At 46.1% G+C, this 14,455-nt stretch overlaps 1 long non-coding RNA gene across 1 annotated transcript; it reads right to left on the bottom strand.

Moving 5' to 3' along the window:
* Positions 1-468: 468 nt before the first annotated feature.
* LOC124515648 (uncharacterized) lies at positions 469-6,938 on the bottom strand. Its single transcript, XR_006962855.1, has 3 exons — positions 6,870-6,938; positions 6,381-6,442; positions 469-641 (listed from the first exon to the last, which is right to left on the bottom strand). It is a non-coding gene; the product is annotated as an uncharacterized LOC124515648 (long non-coding RNA).
* Between the last annotated feature and the right edge of the window lie 7,517 nt (positions 6,939-14,455).

Raw genomic sequence — 14,455 nt, 5'->3', positions numbered from 1 at the left:
TTACCTGAAAGGGGGCTCGTGTTCACCTGATTCGGGGCTCAAGCTCACCCGACATGGGGCTTGAACTCACGAACTCTGAGATCATGACCTGAGCTGAAGTCAGATGCTCAATGACTGAGCCACCCATGTGCCCGGAGTTTAATTTTAAGAGACTTTAAAAAATACTCATCAGGACCGTAGGGTGACATAAATGGAGGTATAAGCCAGTTGAGAATGAGAAGGTACAGATAACTGTAGGAAAGTTAATTGTGGCATAGTTAGAGGGACATATGGGTTTGAAGCAGTGGGTTAAACTGGGAAAGATGAGAAGATATTTATATGCATAGGGATGGGAAGCAGGGACAAGATATAATGTACGAGAGAGAGAGAGAGAGAGAGAGAGAGAGAGTGACAGGTGGATCAAGGTCTGAGAGGAAGGGAGAAGGCTTAGGTATGAGACTGGCTTCAAAAGGGAAAAGAGAACTTTATTTGAAGGAGAAAAAAAGAGATGCTGATTTGTATGAGGAAGTGGGAAGTTACACGATACAACAAGAGACCTCAGTTTCTAAGTGAAAGGTGTTTGTTTGTTTTCTTTTTCTTCTTTTCTTCCTGTAGTTGCCATTCCCCACCTATTCCTCAGGTTATTCTCCCAAAGTCTGGCCCTGGAGTGGAAGAAAATGACATGAGCTTTTCTTTCTCGGAGGTCTCGGAAGGAAACTCCCAAGTGAGTTTTATCCAGGGAGGTAGCATGGCGGAATAGACTGACGTTGGACCCAACCCCACCTGCTTACTTGCCCTGTAGCCTAAGGGTGGCATTCCCCTGAGCCTTGCTCTCCTCTAAGATGATACAATCATCTTGCAGGTGGTTGTGAGCGCTGGAAAGAATAGATTGGTAATCCGAATGTCCAAACTTCACACATCCCTGTAATGCCCAAATCACTGTGGCCTCAACTCCGTCTCTTTTCATGGCACAAATACTGTCTTTTCCCAGGCTCCTGTTTCCAGGTATTTCTGAGAAATGCTTAAAGAGTGTTTACAAGGTCTGCAGACCAATTCTGGGTAGTTGCTTGTCATTAGAGTTTGTCATTGGGATCCAACTACTACTTTCTCCTTCCCCAGTTATGCCCATTTGCCTCAAGACAGACTGCTCCTGCTCTCCCCTGTGCCGTTCTGTCCAACCTGATATTGACCCTATCTCTGGTTCCATAAGGTGATTGCTAAGATCAGGAAATAAGGTTTGTTAAGACTATGCTGAAGGCTTAGTGACACGAGAAGGATATTACCAAAGAGGGAATTTAAAAGCGAAGTATCACTGCTCTTGGGTCTGCAGACGGGTCCTCTCCTGGACACTTCCTTGCCTGCCTTCCCTGTTGCAGGGGCCAGTTGACCTAGCTGCAATAGAAATACCCTGGGGTCCATCCCTGCCTCCATACTCACATATCTAGAATGATTGACGATGACAATGTCTATTACACACAGGGGAGAATGCTGACCCCCACACAAGATGTGATCTTGTCCTTTGGTGCCAAGACACCAGAACAACAACAAAATCAAAATCATCTCCAAAGGATGGGCTCTCCAGTACAGAATAACATTATCAGTAGTCCCGTACAATTCCTCTTCAAGGCTTGAGGTGAACAGAAGCTCAACTATCTAGCCTTCAAACCATCTTGGAGTCTTGGCTTCTGATCTCCTGTGACAAATGATTAGGACAGTAACCCATAGATCCGCCAGGAAAAAGCAATAATGGCCAGGATTAGTAAAGAACATCTGAATAATGGAAACAAAGATGACCTTTTATATTACAACAAAGAGCTCCTGGAGCCGAAGGTCTCAAATCTCTCCCTTTAAGACAGGAGTCTGTGCTCTATATTTGGATAACCTTGAGATTACTCAACTACACTTTCCTTTTCTAGAGTTTTCCCCAAGAGGCATCAGCTGTGTCTCTTTTGCCTAACTCTGTGTCCCCAGGGCCTGGTAACAGTGTAGGCACACACGAGGTAATCAGTAAATACTTGAGTGAATAAATGAATGAATGAGTCGAAGGGTAGTCTGCCCTAAACTTCCATCTCTACGGAGACAGAAAATCACTTGAAACATTTTGTTTCCCTGGGTTCTACTGAGGTTGCTTAACATCCATTCTGCCTTTTACTTTGCTGGCAGCCTTTGGCCAGAGTTGTATCACATGGGTGGAATCTGAGCATCGTAGCCCCAGTCTCCTTTCTTGAGCCTCATTTATAGTGGGCATGTGACCCAGTTCTGGCTGGTAAGGACATTATCTGTTCTAGTCGAGGAGTGATCTGCTGGGGATGTCTGGTATGGGTTTCCCTAGAAGGGATGGTGTTTTTCTGCCTCTGGCCATCACTGGGTTTGAGGAGGGCAAGAGCTGCGGAGGCAAAGCCAACACATGCACAGAACAAAGCCAACGTGCTCTCAGAGTAAGGAGGCAGGAGCCCGGTGTGGCTGGCAGGAGCCGGGAGCACCTCTTGCTACCTGAGGTAATGGCTCTCTTGACAGGTTAAGGCAGTGAGCTTTCTAAATACATTTTACATGGCTTCCAACACAAATACACATGCATGTAATATACAAAAACTACAGAAGTTTCACAGGACAATACCACTCCTACTCTTTGCAAGATAGTTCTCCTTTTTTCTTCCATTCTATTGCTGCATTTTTAAAAAGACATAACTGAGGGGCGCCTGGGTGACTCAGTTAAGCGTCCGACTTCAGCTCAGATCATGATATCATGGTGTGTGGGTTCGAGCCCCGCATCGGGCTCTCTTCTGTCAGGGCAAAGCCCACCTCGGATCCTCTGTCCCCCTCTCTCTCTGCCCCTCCCCTCCTTGTGCTCTCTCTCTCTCTCTCTCAAAAAAAAGTAAACATTTTTAAAAAGACATAATTGAGGCACCCTAAAATCATTACACAAACCCAAAAATGTGTGTGACCTACAGCATAAAAAAATTGGGAGTTTTCTGGTACTTTTTCTGCAAACTCTGAAGTCCGACTACCTTCGGTTGGTATCCCAGATCTGCCAGTTACCAGCTTTGTTCAATTGCCCAAGCTTCTTAACCTCTCTGATTCTGTTTTCTTATTATCTGGTGGGAGTAAGAAGGGCACCTACTTCCTAAGGATTGTTGTTCTAAGGATTAAATGAGTTAATATATGTAAAGCAGTTGGAATGGGGAGCCATTGGGAGGTCTGAGCAGAAAACTGACAGGATCTCCCAAAGCTGACTTAGGCATGGTCCCTGCCCTCACAGAGTTTGCATTCCTCTGGGGAAAATATAATGTAGAGGTACTGGGATGAAGAGAAACACATAGCGGTCTAGAAACATGAAGGAGAAACTTGCATTTTGGCTGGTAAAATAAAGTCTCATAATCTCCAGGAACTAGGACTGGGAGATAAAATGAATTCGGAAAATTCTATTTGCTTAAAAAATATAATACACTAAGTTTTAGAGCAATGTCAGGTACACTAAAATCGAAAGGAAAGTACAGTGCAGAGAATATTCCCTCACTTTCACCCTCACAGTTTTCCCTATTATTAACATCTTGTATTTGTGTGGTACATTTGTTAGAATTGATAAGGCAATATTGATACACTATTATTAAGTGAGGTCTATAGTTTACATCAGTGTTCACTCTTTGTCCCATACTTTCTGTGGGTTTGGGCAAATGTACAGTAACATGTATTCATCATTACAGTATCATATGCAATGGTTTCACTGCCCTAAACCCCGCTCCCAAGCCTATGCTCCACCTACTTACTCATCCCTCCTTCCCTCCCGTGAAACCCCTGGAAACCCCTGATCCTTTTATTGTGTTCATAGTTTTGCCTTTTCCAGAATTCCATAGAATGGAAATCATGCAGTAGGTAGACTTTTAAGATTGACTTCTTTCACTTAACAATGTCTACTCACTTTTTACAAAACCTTTCTAGGGGCGCCTGGGTGGCTCAATCGGTTGAGCATCCCACTCTGGTTCAGGTCATGATCTCACAGTTTGTGAGTTCAAGCCCTGCGTTGGGCTCTGTGCTGACAGCTCAGAGTCTGGAGCCTGCTTCAGATTCTGTATCTCCTCCTCTCTCTGGCCCTCCCATGCTCATGCTCTGTCTCTCTGTCTCCCAATAATAGTAAATAAATGTTAAAAAAATTTAAAAAATCAAATATGAATAAATTCCCAGCAGTATGACTACAACATTAACATGTGGTCAACACGTATTTGTTGAACTGAACTACAGTCCTAACCCCTTGATTACACTTAGGAATTTCCTAGATCTCCTTGGCCTTTCATATAATAGGAACAGACAAGGCTCACGGATTGAACTCTTCATATGTGCAGGCACTGTGCTAAGAATTTTATAAACATTACTTTAAATCAGCTTTACCAATAATCCTTTGAGCTAGGTATTACTATCCCTGCTTTATAGATGAAGAAACAGGCTCAGAGATGTTCAGAAACTTGCCCAAACTCACAAAGCAGGTAGAGTTCACCTTTCATTCACACTCAAATGAGAGCCTTATCTCCAGGTTCCTACTTCCATAGTGCTCTCAGACAGATAGCCTGTGTGATTAGAGTAGGCCAGTCTTCTCATCGTGTCCCAAATTCCCTACCTTCCTTGCTGAGGAATTCCAACTATGTATGAGGGTTTTTGTCGTTTGTTGTTTCCTATATGGGACAGAGCCTCATCATAATAAGTGTCACAGGTCTTGGAAGTATGGAGATGTAAGTGATACCTCCAGAGATAAGGCAGGCATATAGTTCTGTCACGCTAGGGAAATGAACCCACCATTCACCATTGTAGGAGGAAAGAAGGGGACTCAAAGATCTGGGAGGGCTTTGTAAATCATCAAAGATTATTAGACATCTCTACCTACAATTAGAAATGTTAAATACCTGATTTTCTCCAATGCTTCCAACTTCTGGCAGGGAAGACTTACAAATCTAATAAGCAAAATATTTCAAACAGGTAGACAAGTCTTGTAAATCAAACATTCCAGCCTGCTAAATGTGGTAAGGTGACACAGTACAACCAAAGCAGCATCACAAAGACAAATTACTCTACTTGAATGAACACAGTTTATCAAGGTATTGATCTTGTACTCATGCCTTTATTGTCACCCTGTGTCTTTGTACAATTTCTTTGTACAATTTGAACTACATGTGTTTCTCATCCGACCAAGGGAAACTTATAAACCATCTCAGTCCCATGACTGCAGTAACTGACATTTCAGAATCAGGGCTTGGTCTGAGACTCTGGATGGGGAAACAAGGCTTGCACAGTAATTCCAAGAACATTCTAGATGAACCCTTCATTAATAAGTTGAATCCTTCTTACGGTAATAAAGTCTTAGTCCTATACCTTTCTCAGAATATTGTGCATCTTCTATCACTGTTTTGATTTTTTGAATGGTAACCTCTATCATTTACCAAGGTACCGTCCACATGAATTTTATTTTTTTTAAGATTTTTTTATTTGTAAGTAATCTCTACACCCAGCGTGGGGCTTGAACTCACAACCCCAAGATCAAGAATCAGATGCTCCACCAACTGAGCCAGCCAAGCCTCTCCCACATGAATTTTAATTGACTAATTTGAATCAAAACTCTCTTCTCCTTGCCTGAATTGCAGTGAAATATTTGTATTGCCTGCTTGAATTCCATTTGTCTTATTAACCACCATATTCTGGCCACTTATTGACAGAAATAACTTAGAATTATAGAAGGTCAAGTTGGAAAAGACTGTATCCGAGGCATTCCTATGCCCCAGGCTGTCCCTGTGAGGCTCTGGCACCTTTGCTGGCACCGTGGAAAATCCCCACCTTGAGAATGAGAGCCTTCCAGTCCCTGGCCTCCCTGGCAGGGGCAGGGGTGGGGTGTAGGGGTATGTCAGGGTGGTGGTGAAGTCTTGTCACAACTAGTTAGTGGCTGTCAGGATCAGAGCCCTAGATGGCTCTGTCCAAACCCCTGTCTTCAGCCCGATGAAGGGATCTGATGAAGAACCATCTTCTATTGTTTCCCCTTTATTCACTTAATGAGCAGAGACAACAGAGAACAGTGAGTACTTAGCACAGCCCTAGAACATGGAAATGATAAATATTTGTTCACTGACTGATTAATGACACCAACACCCAGCTGTCCTGACCACATTCACCCAAATAACAAAGCCCAGCAAGGTATGGTTTCCATGACCCCGTGTTTCAACCCCCTCTGTCCCTGCCCAGCCCAGGAAGGAGTTGAACAACTGTGGTCGTGGCCATCGTGAGGAAATGATGAAAGGCTTTGAAAGACAAGCATGTGAAGAAAGGGAGGAAGAGTGGGGGAAGGTCACAGTGGGCAGGGACCTGGAAGGAAGAGAGAAAGGTGGTTGGGTAGAGATCCTGGGGGGCAGGACTAGCATTACCCTCACAACCACGGGCTCCCATCTGGGTCTCAGAGATTGCTCTCTTCTCTTCCCTTTGGCTCCTGCAGAGAAAATCATTCCATCTTAAGTCTTGATCATACTTAAAGAGATGATGTACATAGATGTGTGTATGGACGCACACAAACACTCATACAGGTGCTCATGGGTCTGTTTAACTATATGTAACAAACTGACACCTGTTCCAAAACCAGACGCTACAGAACAGAGCCATTCAAAGTGGGTGCCCTGAGGGAGCCTGCACCCTTGAAATCAGATACCGTCTCAAGGGTAAGGGTTAGCCTCAGCCTCAGCGGGTGCCCTCTCTGGACCTGATGAAGAGCTGAGAAGGGCCACAGCCTACTTCATTACTTCTTCTCTTCTCAGCTTGCTTTACCTGTCACTCTAACCCCTCTTCTGCAGCTGTCCTTTGCTGAGCATCTCCTGAGTCCCAGACATGCTGCTGGGTGCTGCAGGTTAAGCCATGCAAACCTGAACTCCGATCGAAGGAGGCACCATCTCAGCTCTCAGAGGAATTTCCACACCCAACGTAACCTGGAGGCTTCTTGCAAAGACCAGGGGAGACCAGTTGTGAAAATACTCTGAGTAAGTGGAGTGTGTGAACTAATATTACATCACATATACAGTGGTGCACGCAACAGAACTCCCTAGTGTGCTTGCTGCTGAGAGGAAGCCGAAGGTATAATACTCAGCACCCGATGGACCACATGAGAGGTGGGAGGTCTGAGCAGCAACCAAGGTGTGAATACGTGGGAAATCATGAGCATCAGGTTCCCAGGGGGAATGGGGCCGTGAAATTAAAAACCGCTTTGTTTTGCTTTTGCCTTCCTCATTATTTTTTCTTTTGGTAATATTCAAGGAAGAACAAAACCCAAAGGAAACCATATTCAGATTGGTACTTATTCTATAGGGGCCCAGACACCAGCCCCCTGCTTATCAGTTGCCCGAGTAACAGAAGCCGGGCTGCTGGAGACCTGGGGGTGGAAGGTGGGGCTAAGGCTGTTTACCAGCTTGCTTGGGGAAGGAGGTGGAACCATCACCCACAGCACTAACCAGAGGAAACTGCCTGTTCCCCAAGGTCATAGTTAGTAGAGCTTCCTGCCAGAGCACCCGGCATCTGAGTTCACGACTGAGGTGGCCTTCACCGCAAAGTCTTTCCATAGATGGAGATCAGAGGGTTTGTGAATGACCAACTAACTGCCTCCATGCTGCCTGGGGTGGGGCTGCAGGTGGAGAGAGGGAACACCAGGCTTTTGTTTGGTTCTGGGGTTTTTTTTTTTTTTGTTGTTGTTGTTGTTTTTTCAGGCTTTTGAATTTCTGTGTTTAAATCCTGCCTCTTTCATTTGAAAGCTATGGGACTCCTTCCCTGTAAAACAAGGACAGGGTATAATGTCCACTGGCTGACGGTTATGGAACTTTCTCTCCCATCCATCTTAATTTTCCCCTTTCCTTTCAGGTCCCCGGGATCCCTTTACCCCCCCTCTTGTGCAACCAGCCCAAACTCAAAAAGGAATTTTGCTTTCTTTGTGTCATGGTTTGCTCTCTGAACCAGATCCTGGGACCCAGCTTTTCAGAATTGAGTGCCAGGCGAGTGCTTTTGCTGACAATAACAACAAAAGTCCTCTAAAAGGAATTCTGCCCCCAGCTTTAATATAACATGCATTTCTTTCCCTTCATGGTTCCACCGGTTCTTCCCTCTGCACTTCCCTTTTATCTCAACACAACCTACAATGAATGAGATGGCCAAACCCACAGCCGGACTGGCCTACCTGCTTCGCAGACTTCATGAATCTCCAGTGCACTGCTCCCCTCACAGGCCATTTTTTAAACAATCTAAGACCGATCATGCCCACCCTTTCCCCCTCCACGTCTCTCCAGTCTTTCTTTCAGGAGCTTATTTATGAAGTCTTTCAAAACCACTATGCCATCATGCCAACATAGTAGCAGGGAATGTTTATTACATATACCTGCCAAACACGGGGTGGGGGAGGGTTGTTTTTTTAAACAAAATTACAAAAACCAATCAATCGATGGTAGAAATCGGCCATCACTCTTCTAACATTCTTCCTGAAGTATGCCCCATCCACTCTGCTAATAGAACCTCGTTTGTTCAGCTAATAGCAGAAATCTTTTGACTGTAGGGAGAGAAGGCCTCCTACTCTGGCCATAAAGAATGAACTGCAATTTGCCTAGACCACACATAGTAATCTCATTCTCCTAAGGTTGGCGACATGACCCAATGAAATATTAGGGGAAGTTTGCTGGATGTGACTTCCAGGAAAGCTTTTGCTTTCTTGGGTTAAAAAAGGACAAACTCAGCTGGCAGGGTCCTTTTTGTACCTTTGTTATTTTTTCTTTCCTGGAATACTGATAATATGCCTGGAAGTACATCAGCCACCTTGGGACCATGAGGCAGAAGAAGAGGGCAAAGATAAAATCTGTTAAAGCATGGCTTAACAGAAAGATAGCAAGAGCCTGGGATACTGATGGTAACCTCAAGTAGCTGACCGACCTTGGTCCCACCAGTCATGTGAAACAAATAAGCCTCCATTTGTTTAGGTCGTTGGGCCTTTGGTTACACATACCTAAATGCAATCCTAACTGATACATAGTTCTTGCTCTCAAGAAATGGGTAATGGCTCAGTGTATACAACTTGATATCACTCTTCATTCTAAATCTAGTGCATGAAAAAACCCTGTCTGCTCTACGATCAAAATATATCTCAGGGGTACCTGACTGGCTCAGTTGGGAAAGCAGGCTACACTCAATCTTGGGGTCATGAGCTCAAGCTCCATATGGGGCTTAAAGCTTACATTAAAAAAAAAATCTATATATCTATATCTATGTATCTATATACCTATATATATCTATATATAGATATAGATATCTCAGATTTCAACCATTTCTCATTGTCCTGATATTAACCTGGATTAAGCACCATCATCTCTCACTCAGAATATAGCAGCATTCACTGAACAGACCACCTGTGTCTAGCCTTTCCCCTCTGTGGCTTATTCTCAATACAGCGACCAGAGAGCTTCCACTGACAGGTACACCAGATGGTATCCCTCTGCCATCAAAACTCTCCAGTGGTGTCTAAGGTACCCAGAGTAGAAGCCAAAATCCTTAGAGTGACCTACAGGGCGCCTGCGTGACTCAGCTCCTGCTTTGTTGTTATTTTGTATGGTTTCCATCACTCTGCTTTGAAGTTTACTGGTATTTTCCTCCTCAAAATCGAATCTACTTTTATGCCCACCCAGTGCATTTTTCATTTTGAACATTTCACTTTGTGGCTCTTGAGTTTCCTTTTGTTCTTGGTTTCTCTCTTCATTGTATTCATGTTTCCCTTTACATCCTTGAGCACAGTTACAATAGCTGCCCCAAGGCCCTTGTTTGTTAATCTCTGTCATTTTCTGGTCTGTTTCCATTGACAGATTCCTCCCCCCCCCTTCGCCCCCCCCCCCCCGCCCCTCCTGTGTCACGTTTTCTGCTTGTTTTGGGGCATATCTAATAATTATCACTGGACATGGAACATTGTAACTGTTACGTTGTCGAATGTCTAGATTTTGTGGGCAGCGCATTTACTTACACATTGACTTGAGCATTTTGCAGTTTGTGTTTAAGCTTTGTCCGAGAAGGTCTCGAGATGTCTTTGAGGCCCAATGTGCCCTTTACTGAGCATTGAACCTTCTGAGATCCCAATTTAATTTCCTAGCTGCTCAACAAACACTTTCCACCCTGGCCAGTCTTATATCAAGTACCTCCCAGCCCTTTGCGAGCTCTGGTGTTTGTTCAGTATCCAGCTCTCTGGCGGTGGTCTTATTTGTCCATCTGCCTGTTTTTGTAACTGCTCTTTGTCTATTCTTCTGGAGTTTCACGCTGCGTAGGGACAGCTTTGCATTCAGCAGAAGATCCAAGGGAACCCCATACAGGTTTCCGAAGCTCTGTTCCTGCATCGCTCCCTTAGCTCTGGTATTCTCCGGCACAATTTCAAACAGCCTCTTCCAACTCCTGTCTTCGCCTTCTCAGCTCAGTGAGATGATCCACCCTCTTTACAGGTTCCCCTGCTTCGCGTTGTGGTCTGGAGTTGCCCCAAGGCAGAAGTCTGGGGTAGCGAAGGGGGCCTCCCTTCACTTGTTTTCCTTCCCTCAGGGTTCACCGTCCTGCACTCTGTGTTGCCCACTGCCTGAAAACGTGGTTCCATATATTTAAGCTAGATTTCTAGTTTATGGCATGAGGGTTACTCAGTCGTACCTGGAAGTGGCCGTAAACACTTCTTCAATGTGTAGTGCATTTCAGCCTCCGTGTCAGTTCCTAGGACACCAAGTTGAGTGTGAGTCCATTGACACGTGGCCGAGGAATTGAACCTCAGAGTGGGGAAATAACTTGCCTAAAACAAAGCTGTGGTTGGAGCTAAGATAATGCCCAGGAGTTTGGGGCTCTTAGGCTGATCTTCACGCTCAAGCTGTATCACCTTTCCCCAGCTTAGCGCCTCTGAACACTCCCTCCCCCTCAGTTCCTTAGAATACAGACTTCTTCAGCCAGCACCCTCTCCCCTAGACTAGCTGGGAAATGTCTTTCACGCCCCAGTGGTTCAGACCATTTAGAAGGACTGAGACCCACTCCATCACAAGCCAGAGGGATGAGCTCTCTGGTTCTCCCCACCACCCACTTTGATTTCTGCTTCAGATTTCCCCCAAAGGCCCCTCTCGCCAGCCTGCAACAGGATGAGACCATGTCTGGCGAAACTGTGTTGTGAACAGCAACACTTAGGCAAATGGGATTCATCCAAGAATAACTGAGGTAGAAAACATCTGCTTCTGAGTGTGTCAGGCGACAAGGGGCCAAGGGTCACAAAAGGCCTCTTTGCTCCACAAGTACTCATTCCAGGGACTTGCAAGGGGGCCTCGGCAGACAGGCTCCTGCTGCTGGGGTTCCCAGGGTCTGTTCCCATGCAGATAGTGCTTTTTCCCAAGGTCATGCCCTTACGAGGTGACTGAATGAGGTGGAAGTATAAAGGCCCAGGCATTTTAGTCTGAATGAGGCAGGCCAGCTCTGGCAGACAGCACTTGTTCTGGAGCTCCCGGCCAGGCTGGCCAAAGCTTTGTCAGGGTTGCCTCAGGACTCTGCTTCCCCCCTGCCCGGTCCTGCCTCCTCCCCGGCCTTTTGCAGGTGACGATTCCTGGTGAATGATCTGCACCCACGTTCTGGCTCCACCTCTGTTCCGAAGCCAACCTGTGACTCAGGGAACCACCACTGGGGCCATCCAGCCCAGGTTCCCTGCAGCCAGGGCCTCAAAGTTAGGCAGTGGCTGCTCATTCCATAGGATGGTCACCCCGATATGACAGGTTTGGGCTCCTCACAACTTTCCACCTCCTTTCTTTATCGGTGTGATAGAAAATTGAAGTGAGCATCCAGAATGTATTGGGAAATAATATTGGAAATTTATCAAGTGTACATTCTGAGCCAGACACTATGCTTCACACACACAGTCACATTTAATCTCCACAAACGATCCCATAGGAAAGGTAACCCTATTATTCCCACTCTTTAAAGACCTTTTCTAGCCTCTGTCTGCAAAGAGTTGGGGCAGGTCCATGGGTAGGTGATGAATGACTATCTCAGGCTCCCTCCAGGGTCCTGGCCCCATTTTCTACGGCATGAGCCCCTGACCGTGGCTTCCTTCTCATCTCTGGCTGGTGCTTACATCCTCCCTTTCCTCCTTCCTCCCCCAGCTCTCACTTCTGCAGCTCTGGCAGCCCCCGCACTGGCCCCACTAGCAAAGCAGAGGCACTTTCAGTGCCCAAAACCCACCCTTGAAAATAGGAACATAAGAACTCTCAGCCCACATCCTGTATCTGAGCAAATTTCTCACAGGTGGTTCAGCCCCGGCAAGCCTTTATGCAACATCTTGCAGCCTACCACCAGTCTAGTAACCACCAAATCTGGGCTCCCAAGAGGTCACTCATTCATTCATCCATTTATCGACAATGAACTACCAGCGATGGACCTACTGGGTACAGGGGCTGGCTGGAAGAACACAGATGGACTACCTATTCATTTATTCATGCACTTGCTTACTTGACAATCACTTACTGAGATCCTATTTTGTCTGAAGCACACGTCCTGATGACATGGTGGGAGCCAGAAGTAGTCTAGACCTTGCATTCCAAAGGAAGGGGGGAGGGTTAGAGTCCATTTTGCAACTACTTTACTAAAGAGTCCAGTCTCACACACAAACTCCAGAAGGATGTACAAGAGACTTTTAGTTCAGGTTGGAGAGTGACTTCTCATGCAGAAGGGGTTCCTGGACAAGGTGTGCATCTGGGCATCTCTTTCTGTTGGTTCCTCCCTAGTTCGTTTTGGGCTGGGTCTTTCCATTTAAGCTCTTTGGGTGCCTTGCTGGTGTACTCTTCCCACCAAGGAGCAAATATGTCTCTGTGAACCTGCTGTCTCCTCTCTTTCCTTGTAGATGGGCCTCTCTTCCCTTGTAGATGGGCCTTTCTTCGCAGGCCTCTTATGTGTTCCCAGGCTGACATAGGCTGAAAAAGCCCATCCCTTCCTCTGCCTAGAGGCACGTGAACAAAGAGCCCCTTTCTCTTAAACCAAGTTAAGGCCTGAACCGGGTCCCACAAAGCAAGCTGGGGAGGTGCCAGGCCTTAGGAATGCATGCGTGTGGGGACAAGCAAGGAAAATCTGTCTGGCCATACTTAGAGTGTTTCTTCCACCTTTCTCTGCCTGTTTCCATTTGACTTTCCCTGGTGTTCTCCTGCTTTGGGGTCCATACCTATTTCCGCACTGAGCTAGGTTATAGATTCATTCCTCTCTCCCTACCCATCCACCCAACTTTCCTGAGCCAATCCTTATCCCAAGAAAAGACTGAGGAAGGGGAAGACAGCACCCTCCCAGGAGTCTACCAGGTCTTGGGCCTCCCGCCAACCACCACCAGAGGGCGCTGCTCCCCCTGGCCTCCTGCGGTGCAGGCTCTCCCCCAGTCCAGGCAGGGGGTGCTTCTGAGGCACGGCACAGGCCTCGACCCAGGTTTCTGTCTGGACAGTGGCAGTGCCTCCGTTACATATTTCATTTTTATTTCCTCCTTTAGCAGAATAGTCTTCTGACTTTTGACCTCAGACAAATCACTAAAGCATATGGTTTCTGACCAAATCTTGGGTTAATAAGTATAGTTTTCCCCACCTTTAGGGATTCAGGTCTCCCCTTGGGTTTAAAACAGAGCTAGATCTTGCCTTCCCAGGGCCCTGTAAATCAAGGTGACCCAGGACTGGCATTTAAATCCGCCCTTATTAACCAAAAATGGGTGTCCTCACATCTCCACCCATGTGGCGATTCTTAGTTGCTATGATGCGCCTAAAGGCCCATCAGTCACTCTTGTTCCCCATGAGTGCCCAGGGTGACCATTTCTGCCTCCGAAACTTCACTGAGGACTGGCTACAGTGTACGTTTCTGACTTTCCTTCTGCACCTTGTCAATGCCCAGACCCTCTTTCTAAGCCTATCTCAAAACTCACTCTCTTTTTTGAAAGTTTTAATTTAAATTCCACTTAGTTAACAGTGTAATATTGGTTGCAGGTGTGCAATATAGTGATTCAACACTTCCATGCATCACCCTGTGCTCCTCACAAGTGCCCTCCTTAATCCCCACCTCGTAAGTAACCCACCCTCCACCCCCTCCCTTCTGGTAACCATCAGTTTGTTTCTCATAGTTAAGAGTCTGTGTTTTGGTTTTCCTCTCTCTCTCTCTCTCTCTCTCTCTCTCTCTCTCTCTTTCCCCTTGCTCTTTTGTTTTGTTTCTTAAGTTCCACATATAAGTGAAATCATGTGGTATTTGTCTTTGACTGACATATTTCGCTTGTCAAAACTCACTGTCCAGAGGAGGCCGGCCTGATCCCTGCCAGAACCCCACCCCGCCCCATTCCATTCACCATTAATACTGCTGTGCTGCTCGGATTCAATCCTTTGCTCCCTCCTCCTACATCTTCCATAGCCTCTGCCCATGTCCTCCTTCCTGGGATTACATCGGAAGCCATAAATGAAGATTG

This window comes from Lynx rufus, unplaced genomic scaffold (assembly GCF_022079265.1).
Source record: "Lynx rufus isolate CCGP_SWC_20201006 ecotype Redwood Valley unplaced genomic scaffold, mLynRuf1.p SCAF_2, whole genome shotgun sequence".
Classification (NCBI taxonomy): domain Eukaryota; kingdom Metazoa; phylum Chordata; class Mammalia; order Carnivora; family Felidae; genus Lynx; species Lynx rufus.
The sequence above is the reverse complement of the archived record's forward strand: the minus strand, read 5'-3'. Positions and strand labels throughout refer to the sequence as shown.